Source organism: Felis catus, chromosome D3 (genome assembly GCF_018350175.1).
Source record: "Felis catus isolate Fca126 chromosome D3, F.catus_Fca126_mat1.0, whole genome shotgun sequence".
Classification (NCBI taxonomy): domain Eukaryota; kingdom Metazoa; phylum Chordata; class Mammalia; order Carnivora; family Felidae; genus Felis; species Felis catus.
Genome location: NC_058379.1, coordinates 11,995,795 through 12,005,699, shown reverse-complemented (window position 1 = coordinate 12,005,699; position 9,905 = coordinate 11,995,795). Strand labels below are relative to the sequence as shown.

General features: G+C 50.2%; 1 long non-coding RNA gene across 1 annotated transcript; it reads right to left on the bottom strand.

The window, feature by feature from the left end:
• Nucleotides 1-1,827: 1,827 nt before the first annotated feature.
• Nucleotides 1,828-9,575, bottom strand: LOC123381318. The gene is made up of 4 exons (XR_006588198.1): nucleotides 9,182-9,575; nucleotides 4,413-4,561; nucleotides 3,883-4,064; nucleotides 1,828-2,547 (listed from the first exon to the last, which is right to left on the bottom strand). It is a non-coding gene; the product is annotated as an uncharacterized LOC123381318 (long non-coding RNA).
• Nucleotides 9,576-9,905: the final 330 nt, after the last annotated feature.

Sequence of the window (9,905 nt, the reverse complement as noted above, 5' to 3'; positions counted from 1 at the left end):
CCCGGCTCACGGGCTGGTTTTCTTTGGTGGAAACGTGGAAATTACCATCAGTGCATTTTGCTATGCGTGAGTCAAACTACAAGCAGACATTTACTGGGAATGAATGAACGCAATGAAAAAAAACAGCATCTAAAAGAAAACAGAGCAGCAACAAAGAAAACCGTCAGGAAGTCGCTTTTGTCTTCTAGATGCAGAGAGAAGGCTGGCCTGGACCGGGTGTCAGCAGAACGGACAGAAGAACCACCTGCCGTGGCTGCGTGGACAGGAGGGAAAACGGGAAGGGAGAGAGTCCAGGGTAACTTCCCAGCTCCTCTCTGGGGCGTGGGATTGGACAGACAGCAAGAAGGGAGGCTCCCATGTCAGAAGAACCCCTCTGTCCAGTTTCCCCGCAACTCTGGACAGAATCGGCCAACTGGGGACCGAGTTAGCAAACATCCAGATCCTTCTTTCACTGGGTCGGTGGGGTCTGTCTCCTTTCTTGAAACAGAAGGATGATGAGCCGATGTGTTCTTACCGTCGGACCTTCATGATTTCACTGAGCAAGGGCGACAGTAAGAGCACCCGGGCTTTACTGGGACCTCGGGGTGGGGCCTCCAGAACAGAAGGAAGATGTTCCTAACTATGCCGAAATTCCAGGCAAAGCGACATCCGTCTATATTTCTTTCTCCGCCTTCAAAAGGCCATCGGCCACCCCTTACCCACCCCCACAGAGGAAGTAAGTTGGCCGGTAATGTTTTTAAGTCAGAGGCTTACTGGGGGGCGGGGCGCCTGGGTGGCTCAGTCGGTTGAGCGTCCGACTTCGGCTCAGGTCACGATCTCACGGTCCGTGGGTTCGAGCCCCGCGTCGGGCTCTGTGCCGACAGCTCAGAGCCTGAAACCTGCTTCGGATTCTGTGTCTCCCTCTCTCTCTGCCCCTCCCCTGCTTGTACTCTGTCTCTCTGTCAAAAATAAACATAAAAAAAAAAAACCAAACTTCTTTTTAAGTCCGAGGCTTACAGAGGAAGCCAGGAAACGCAAACTCACTCCATTTCACGATTTGTGATGGCTTCCTGCTCCATGGTTTTGAGTTTAGAAAGAGCTCTTCTTTTTTCAATTAATTTTTAATACCATCTGCTATCTCCTCCCCCCCCCCCCACATGGAGAAAACCTGTGAAGATCTCAGGTCAGCCTCTCACAGTTGTCCTCTTTATGGGAAGAATCAACGAATTTGTAGTTAACGTGCCACGGGCATCCAAATTCACTCTCATCTGGGGCACTCGGAATCTGAGTAAGCAAATCGCAAACCCCTCGAGGCCCCGGGCTTATCTTCTTTATCTCTTGTAAAGGGCTGAACAGACTGTAGGTATTCAACAAGTAATAAATAACGCTATATTATATATCAATAGCATGTGCAGTCTGGTCGGGAAAAGCCGATTCTGATAAAATCAAGGCCCAAGCATCACCCGAGCCTTGGATTTCATCCAAATGTGACCTCGTGGGAAGATTTTTTTGAAAGCCAAGAGGAGGGATGTGTGTGTTTCCTCCGTCCATATTGGTGCCATCCATTCAGGGTAGGAACATATAAGAGTTTCCAGTCACAGCAGAAGGATCTTTTGTCTTCCTGCAGATTGCCCGCAACTCCCCAGGTCTGACAATTAATGGACCTTCAGTTAATATCTACTGAGTGAGGGGGCGCCTGGGTGGCCCAGTCGGTTAAGCGTCCGACTTCCGCTCAGGTCATGATCTCGCGGTTCGTGGGTTCGAGCCCCGCGTCGGGCTCTGGGCTGACAGCTCAGAGCCTGGAGCCCGCTTCGGATTCTGTGTCCCCTTCTCTCTCTATCTCTCTGCCCTCCCCCACTTGCACTCTCTCTCTCTCTCTCTCAAAAATAGATAAGCTTTAAAAAAATCCATTGAGTATGAACCATTACTAGAGTTAACAAGGCGCTCACTCTGTGTTAAGCACCATGACAATTCTTTATTTACCTGGGATATCTCATTCGACCATCCTATCCAGTAAGTTCTACTCGTCCTACTTTACAGATGGGAAAACAGAGGCTCAGAGAAGTGTAGTTTGATCACTTGCTCAAAATCACGCAGCTGGGGAGTGGGAGAGCAGGATTTAACTCTGGCTCAGAAGTGAAATCTCCACTGTACAACCACCTAGAAATCAAACGCCTCATCAATTGACTGTGCTGGACTTTGTGCCTGAATTTAGGCCAAAAAAAAAAAAAAAAGGAAGAAGTTCGATTCAGACTCAAGGCAAAAATAAATCAATAAAAACCTTGCCAAATGATTCTTGAGTGGTCAAGCCTCAGAGAACCCGGTGGACGCTGCGTATATACCTCTATTGATTTGCCCTGAACATAACCAGTTCCTTAATGTCCCAGAAACTCGGAATTGAACAGAAAAGTTCGGAGACTATTCAGTCCAGCTTCTTACCCAATAGAAAACTCCCTTCCAGGAAATCACGCAGCCTCTGCTGACATGCCTCCGGGGACGGGAGGCTCACTACTGCAAGTACCTGGAGCGGTTCGAAGGGGCGGGTTGCCCTTTCTTCACCTTTTGGAACTAAGAAAGAAAGAAACAGGAGGGCTCGTCCCTGGTGCTTCACAAGAAATACAGATGTGTCTGTGCAAGTCAACACTGTGATGTCTGCCCTAAAGAGATGAGGTTCCCTGCCAAGCCAGTCTCCGAGGGCTACTCCCAGCCCCATAATGCCCCGAATCTACCAGAGCAGAGGATGGCCGCGTGCCGCGGGGTGTTCTGGGAGGCAGACCCTCCAGCGTGCTAAGGAAATACCCCGGCAGCTTCTAAACTCCTCTCTCTCCCTTGGTCTTCTTCCAATGGCACACACTCATCTCTCTGGTTTCTCTGGACACTCAGGGCTGATAGGCCCTCTCCCAAGGCCATAGTCCTGTTTTCAGCTATAGGACATCACTTCTCTCACCCAGCCCCTTCCGGCATCCCCTCAGGCCCCAGGTGCCTGAGACAGCGAAATGGTAGCCGTGTGTGAGCGCTGCCCTCGAAGCCAGAAAGACCCGTGTTTGCACCCCACTTTTATGGCTTCCTAGCTGTGTGGCCTTGGCCAAACATCTCAGCCATCCTGAGCTGGTTCCTCCATTCGGAAATCGGCTTGTCTCTCGGAGGAATACAGCCCATAGAAAACAATGAGTGTCTAACTCTCCCCCCACCCCCCACCAGCATGTTAAAAAAATAAAAATAAAAAAAGGCTCCATAAATACTAGCCGCCTGCTGTTGAAACACACAATTGCTTTTCGGCTTTGGTGAAGGAATTCTGTGGTAGGAACCAGCCCCAAGAGAGCTCGGGGCTCCGTTCCGCCAGGACTTCGTTCCAGGCCTTCCAGCCTTCTACCCACCTCAAGCCCAATGCCCGGATCACTGCACCCCAAGAGCACACGACCACGAGGGGCTGAGCCAATGCTCCAACACAACACAAGCGTGCGGTGACCACGCCCGTGCCTTCCCACAGCGGCGCCCCGACCGCATCCAGGACAGAAAATGAGAGGTCTGTGCCTGCCCTGTATGCAACCATCACCCCTGCAGCGAGAGGCAGAGCGGGTCCCACCCAGCATCTTCTCCCCAGCCGTTTGGAGCCGAGTAATTTTTTTTCCAAGACCCCAATCCTGAAGGGTCTATCCTTCCTACAGGCAAATAACTAAGGTGACTCCCCAAAGGAGCATTCCGTACCGGCCCCCCCCCTTGCACCTGGAAAGATGTGCCTTTTGCAAAAGGGTGGCCCTGACCCGGGCACCTGCCCAGGTCTCTCGAATGCTAGCTCAGGGACTGAGCCGACAGCCCTGATCCTTGGCGAGTTCTGTGAACGCCCGGCAGAGCCACTCACGAACCCCGAGAAAATGTGCTTGTTACTTATCTATAACACACCTCTCCTCACTCGGATGTGAGATTCCTGCTTCCAGAGGCCGCGTCACTGTCATTTCCCCATGCCCGGGACAGCGCCTGGCTCTCGGGTGCCAGATAGATACTTGAACGAAGGGACGAAGGCACAAGCCAGCCTCACTTTAGTGATCCGCACAATTAAGATTCTGCTCTCCACTAGGTGCTTGCTGTAAAGATTAAATAGAGAAGCCTGTGTGCGCTAAAGCATTTAGTATGGGGCCTGGTGTATCATTAGCAGTTGGCAAATAGGTGCTATTTAAAATGGGAGCGCCTGGGTGGCTCGGTCGGTTGAGCGTCCGACGTCGGATCGGGTCATGATCTCGCGGTTCGTGAGTTCGAGCCCCGCGTCGGGCCCTGGGCTGACAGCTCGGAGCCTGGTGCCTGTTTCAGATTCCGTGTCTCCCTCTCTCTGTGCCCCTCCCCTGCTTGCACCCACTCTCTGTCTCTCTCAAAATAAATAAACTTAAAACCGACCAAAAAAAAAAATTGTAAACAGAGTAGATGTCAAATGTTACCAGCGCACATCCGAAAGGTCGTTAGATGAGGGGACGAAGTGCTAACTGCCTTCTTGTGGTCATCGCTTGGCCACGCACACATGCGCCGAATCATCACATGGCACACCTTCCGTGTATCCACGTGCTACGTCGACAAGATCTCAGTAAAGCTTGAAAAACAACGATAAGATACAGTGCAATGAAACAAGCGACACCCAGCGCACAGACCCACACGCACGGACAGACGATCGGACAGACACAGACAGAAAGGCACAGCCGCACGGACGCGCACGCACAGAGACACGCAGGCCGCGGTGGATTCCATGGCAACAGTGGCCGTGTTCCCTTCCACGCGGCCCAAAGCCTCCCCTCAGGACCCCAGCGCCTCCCCCATTGCCCCCCGACCCCCCCAATTCCTATGTGCCGAGAAGAGCCAGCCGTGCAGCGCGATTGGCCGAGCCCCCTTCAGTGGTTTTATTGTTCCGAGTGCGGTTTTGAGGCAACATGGGAAGAAATAAGAGGAAATAATTCTGTTCATTGTTGAACAACCAGAGAATACCGTGGCAATGTGTATAACAGATGTGTGTGCAGGGAGAGGGTGTCTATACGTGCCTGTGTGCTCGGGGCTGTCTCCAAAGATGGGGAATTCGAATCGGCGTTTGTATTTTTTTTTTTTTTTAAAGACAAGGAAGCAGAGGAGAGCTTGAACCCACGCCAGGGGCGTAAGAAGTGGGAAGGCCCCGAAATACACGGTTGCCTTACCCGCAGCCTGGTTTCTCCCGAGAAGAATCCCGGGATGCGTGCTGATGTTAATTCCTCGAATGTATATAATATCACGGAGTCGGGGTTTTTTTCTCTCCCTGGCCCCAAAAGCAGGTTAAATAACTTTGGACAAAGCGAAAATCCCTTCATGGAGGCGCGAGGCAGAGGAAACTGGGGTTCGGGCTACCTTTGGTTCGTGAATGTGATCTGAGAACCGTCCTGGCTTCCTAGAAAATCCCACGCGCGGGTCCCCTTAATGAGAAAGCCCGCCCCCACCCCTGCCCTGTGCGTTTTTCCAGCTCTTAGATCTTAAGTCAAGGATGCTTTGCTTTATGTCTGGGGTTTCAGCTGAGGCCTCTCTGAAGAAGTCTCTTCCAGGAGCCAAGGTCACGTCCTGTCTTCCTTAAGAAGCCAACACCTTCCTTTGGTCCCCAGGCATAAGCTTAACCCAAGATCACAACTGGCCACATGTGAGCTGAATCCAGCCCCAAGATCTGTTTTGCTTGGCTCGCAGAGTGTTGGCTCAAATGATGTATTTTTTTAAAAATTTTGAAACCATTCGCCAACCTTTAAAAATCAGAAGCTTTCACATAAAAATCCTAATTGTTCAGCTCTTCTTGCAAACCCGAAAGTTCTGGAAACGCTGCCTACATTCCTAAACGGTCATAATCTGCTAGAGCTGAGTGGCAGGTGGTCCCTTGAGGGGAGACACTGTGAGTTTGCCACAGTCCCCGCCTATCGTCTATTGTCTCCCTAGACTGTGCTCAGGGTCACTGGCTCTTCAGCAGTGAGATCTCACTGTTATTTTACTCGTAGAAGAATTAAAGGGGCAGTAAAATAGGTCTTGTACCCACGGCTGTTTCTAAAAATAAAGAAACGAGGGCGCCTGGGTGCCTCAGTCAGTTGAGCCTCCGACTTTGGCTCAGGCCACGATCTCACGGTTCGTGGGTTCGAGCCCCGCGTCGGGCTCCGTGCTGACGTCTCGGAGCCTGGAGCCCGCTTCGGATTCTGTCTCTCCCTCTTTCTCTCCGCCCCTCCCTTCCTCTCACTCTGTCTCTCTCTCAAAAATAAATAAACATTAAAAAAAAAAATTAAAAGAAAAGAAACAAAGGATCGTGACGGTGTAATCTTGAAATAAAAGCTAATACTTGGGATAGTCTAAGAGCATGGCATGAATTAATGAATTACGTCCTGACAACAACTCACGACAGTTGGTAATGTGATTGTAATTCTGATCAATTTTGCCGTCGTTAGTCCCGTTTTGGAGAAAGGGAAAGTGAGACACAGAGAAATTAAGGTCAACACAGAAGTCCATCTTGTTCAGGGAACACGGGATACATTTCTCCATGGAAATGAAACCTGTCCTATGTACCACCTTAAACACCGTCTATGTGTCCCTGCAGATCCCCCCTCTCTCCTCCCCACCCTACTCTCTGCCCCTGAGGCTGATCCTTATGGATCTGTCAGGTGCCTTCTTTGGGTTCCTGTTGAACTTGGCCAACAGGACACAAGAGGAAATGTGAGTGGAAGTGAAAACGGGGTATATAGTCCCCAGCCCCCTCCCTGGGGGGGGGTCACTGCACCCCCACAGCCGGCTGAGTCCCTCCACCCAAGGTCAGGGCTCCTGTCCAGCCCCTCTCCACACCCCTGCTGTCCTCAGGTACGTCTCTTCCCACCTAGGAGAGGTGAGCGCCCCCTCACTACTAGCAGACGGGTGCGATTCCTCGTGGCTTCCCTCTGCCTCCTCAGTTTCCCTACATCTCAGTTTCCCAGGCACCTGCAACCAGTCCCTCGAGCAACTTCCTACCCAAAGGCCTCCTTGGAGAACGTCATTGGTTTCCTCCCAAGAACCCCAAGTACGTCCTTGAACAGCTTCATTCACCCGCACTGCCGCCCAGTCCTAGGAGATCGTCGAGTTAATTTGCACAAGAGGAGCCCAGTGACTTTATCAGGGCTCTCAGACAACTCTGTTCCCTACCACTAGGACTGACAAGACCATCTCTGATTCAAAAAAAAAAAAGCAACGTCTGGAATCATGTCCTTGGGTCGAAAGACTACATGGAGTAAAGAAAAGAGCACTGAAAAAGGAAAGGAAAGGAAAGGAAAGGAAAGGAAAGGAAAGGAAAGGAAAGGAAAGGAGAAAGAAAGAAAGAAAGAAAGAAAGAAAGAAAGAAAGAAAGAGAGAGAGAGAGAGAAAGAAAGAAAGAAAGAAAGAAAGAAAGAAAGAAAGAAAGAAAAAAAGAAAGAAAGAAGAAGGAAGGAAAGGAAAGGAAAGGAAAGAAGGAAGGAAGGAAGGAAGGAAGGAAGGAAGGAAGGAAGGAAGAAAGAAAGAAAGAAAGGGAGAGAAAGAAAGAAAGAAAGAAAGAAAGAAAGAAAGAAAAAAAGAAAGAAAGAAGAAGGAAGGAAAGGAAAGGAAAGGAAAGAAGGAAGGAAGGAAGGAAGGAAGGAAGGAAGGAAGAAAGAAAGAAAGAAAGAAAGAAAGAAAGAAAGAAAGAAAGAAAGAGAAAGAAAGAAAAAGAAAAAGAAAAAAAGAAAGAAAAAGGAAGAAAAGGAAGAAAAGGAAGGAAGGAAGGAAGGAAGGAAGGAAGGAAGGAAGGAAGGAAGGAAAGAAGGAAGGAAAGAAGGAAGGAAGGAAGGAGGGAGGAGGGAGGAAGAAGGAAGGAAGGAAAGAAGGAAGGAAGGACGGACTGGAACAGGAGCCAGGAGTCCCGGATTCTGGGCAGAATGCCCCCGTTCGGAAAGACAGTCTCTGCATAAACAGGAGAAAAACAGCTGGGCTCTCACCAAATGCAACCGTGCAAAGTATTGTGGCCACGGATGGGGTCTTTCTGAGCCCCACAGGGGAAGGAGAGCCCATGCCCAGCTTTTTCTCTTTCTGTTTCCCTATTCGACGCCCACCCCACCGCCTCTTAAGCCTCGGATAAATCCGTTCTCCCCCTCCAAAAAATTTCGTAGTTGTGCGTCTATAATAGCATAAATGTTTGCTTCTCAACCAAACTTAATTTAAACACTCTCTCTGTGGGCAAGGCATGCTTCTTTTCGCAGAAAAATCAATCAGTGCTGTTAATAAGCAATGTACGTGTTATTTAGCAGCAGGGGCGGGGGGATCTTAAAAGTACCACCAGGTCACTTGTCACTTCTATGGTTCTGGATAATCCCAGCATCCCCCAGACCAGGCCCCACCCACCAGTCTCTGAGAGTTAATCACATGGTCAAGCAAAGGGTAAAATCAGAAACGTCCATGGGGCGCCTGGGTGGCTCAGTCGGTTAAGCGTCCGACTTCCACCCGGGCCATGATCTCACAGCTCGTGAGTTCGAGCCCCGCCTCGGGCTCTGTGATGACAGCTCGAAGCCTGCTTCCGATTCTGTGTCTCCCTCTCTCTCTCTGCTCCTCCCCTACTCGTACTCTTCCTCTCTCTTTCTCTCTCTCAAAAATAAACATAAAAAAGAAAAAAAGAATCGGACGCTTCACTGACTGAGCCACCCAAGTGCCCCTAGGATAAAATTCAACTTATGAGACACAGTAAAAGATTAGCAACAACAATAATAACATAGAACAATTCTAACAACATACAATCATAAAAGTATGTGAATGTGGTCTCTCCCAATTTCTCGGGCTGTGCTCCTTCCTGTGATGATGCGAGATGACAAAACACAGCCGGGACAAGATGAAGGGCGGTGGACCATACAGGCATGTGACGCAGGGTTAGGCTACTACTGGCCTGACCAGATGTCAGACAGAAGGAGGCTCATTGGCTTCCAGACCACGGCTGACGAGCAGGTTCTAAATGCAGGAAGCGGGAACCGTGGATGGGGGGCGGGGGGCAAGGGGCTATTATACATAGACGACGGGTGATTGATAGTGGATGATTAATAAAGAGATGACGGATGGATGGATTGTCCAAGACTGACAGTAAGAGTTCAATCACCAGTGAGAAGTCAACCCCCATAACCCGATCTAGAGAAGTCACCAGGCCCCTGAGCCACTCACGTTTCATAAAGACACATCGCCTTCATTAATGACTTACTATATGCTGTGCGCTGAAGGTGTTCGGGTTTTCGGCCCTAAGACCACTTTTATCCCGGTCGTACAGATGAGAAGCCCGAGGCTTTAAGGAGCAAAGTGACTCACTCCCGGTACAGAGTTCATAGGACTCAGTGACTCACATAACCGAGAGGTGGACCCAGGCCCGTGGGAGCCACGGGAGGCGTCCCGTGGCCCCAGAGGGCAGGTACGTAGAGAAATGGAAACAGTTGAGGAGGGAAGGGACTCATCAAACCCAACGGGAGCCTGGGACGGAACCCAATGGGCACAGGTAATTAAGATGGAATGAAGGCAGGGAGGCTAGAACAATGGGGTGTATTCTCCACCCCTTGGGGCACAGTGGTTGCCATGGAGACCGAGGGGAGTGACGGGACAAGAGATCAAAGGCCTGCCCCTGATTTGCTCCTGCCTTGGGAGTTGAAGGTTCAATTGTAGCAACTGGAGAACCAGAGAACGCGGTCAGCTGTCTTGGTGGGACGAGGAACAGTCCCCTTAGTGTCTGCTTCTGAAGCTGGGACAGAGGACAGGGTCGGAAGAAGGTACCGGTGTCCTTTCACAATGACTTTTATTGCCTTTCGTTCTCTTTACACCGAGCTCGTGGTCAAAAGCTCAAACAATAGATACAGACCAGGTATGCATTAAAAGGAAAATTCTGCCCATCCTTATTGAAGCCTCTGATAATTGACCCTTTCTAGACAGACACGCAA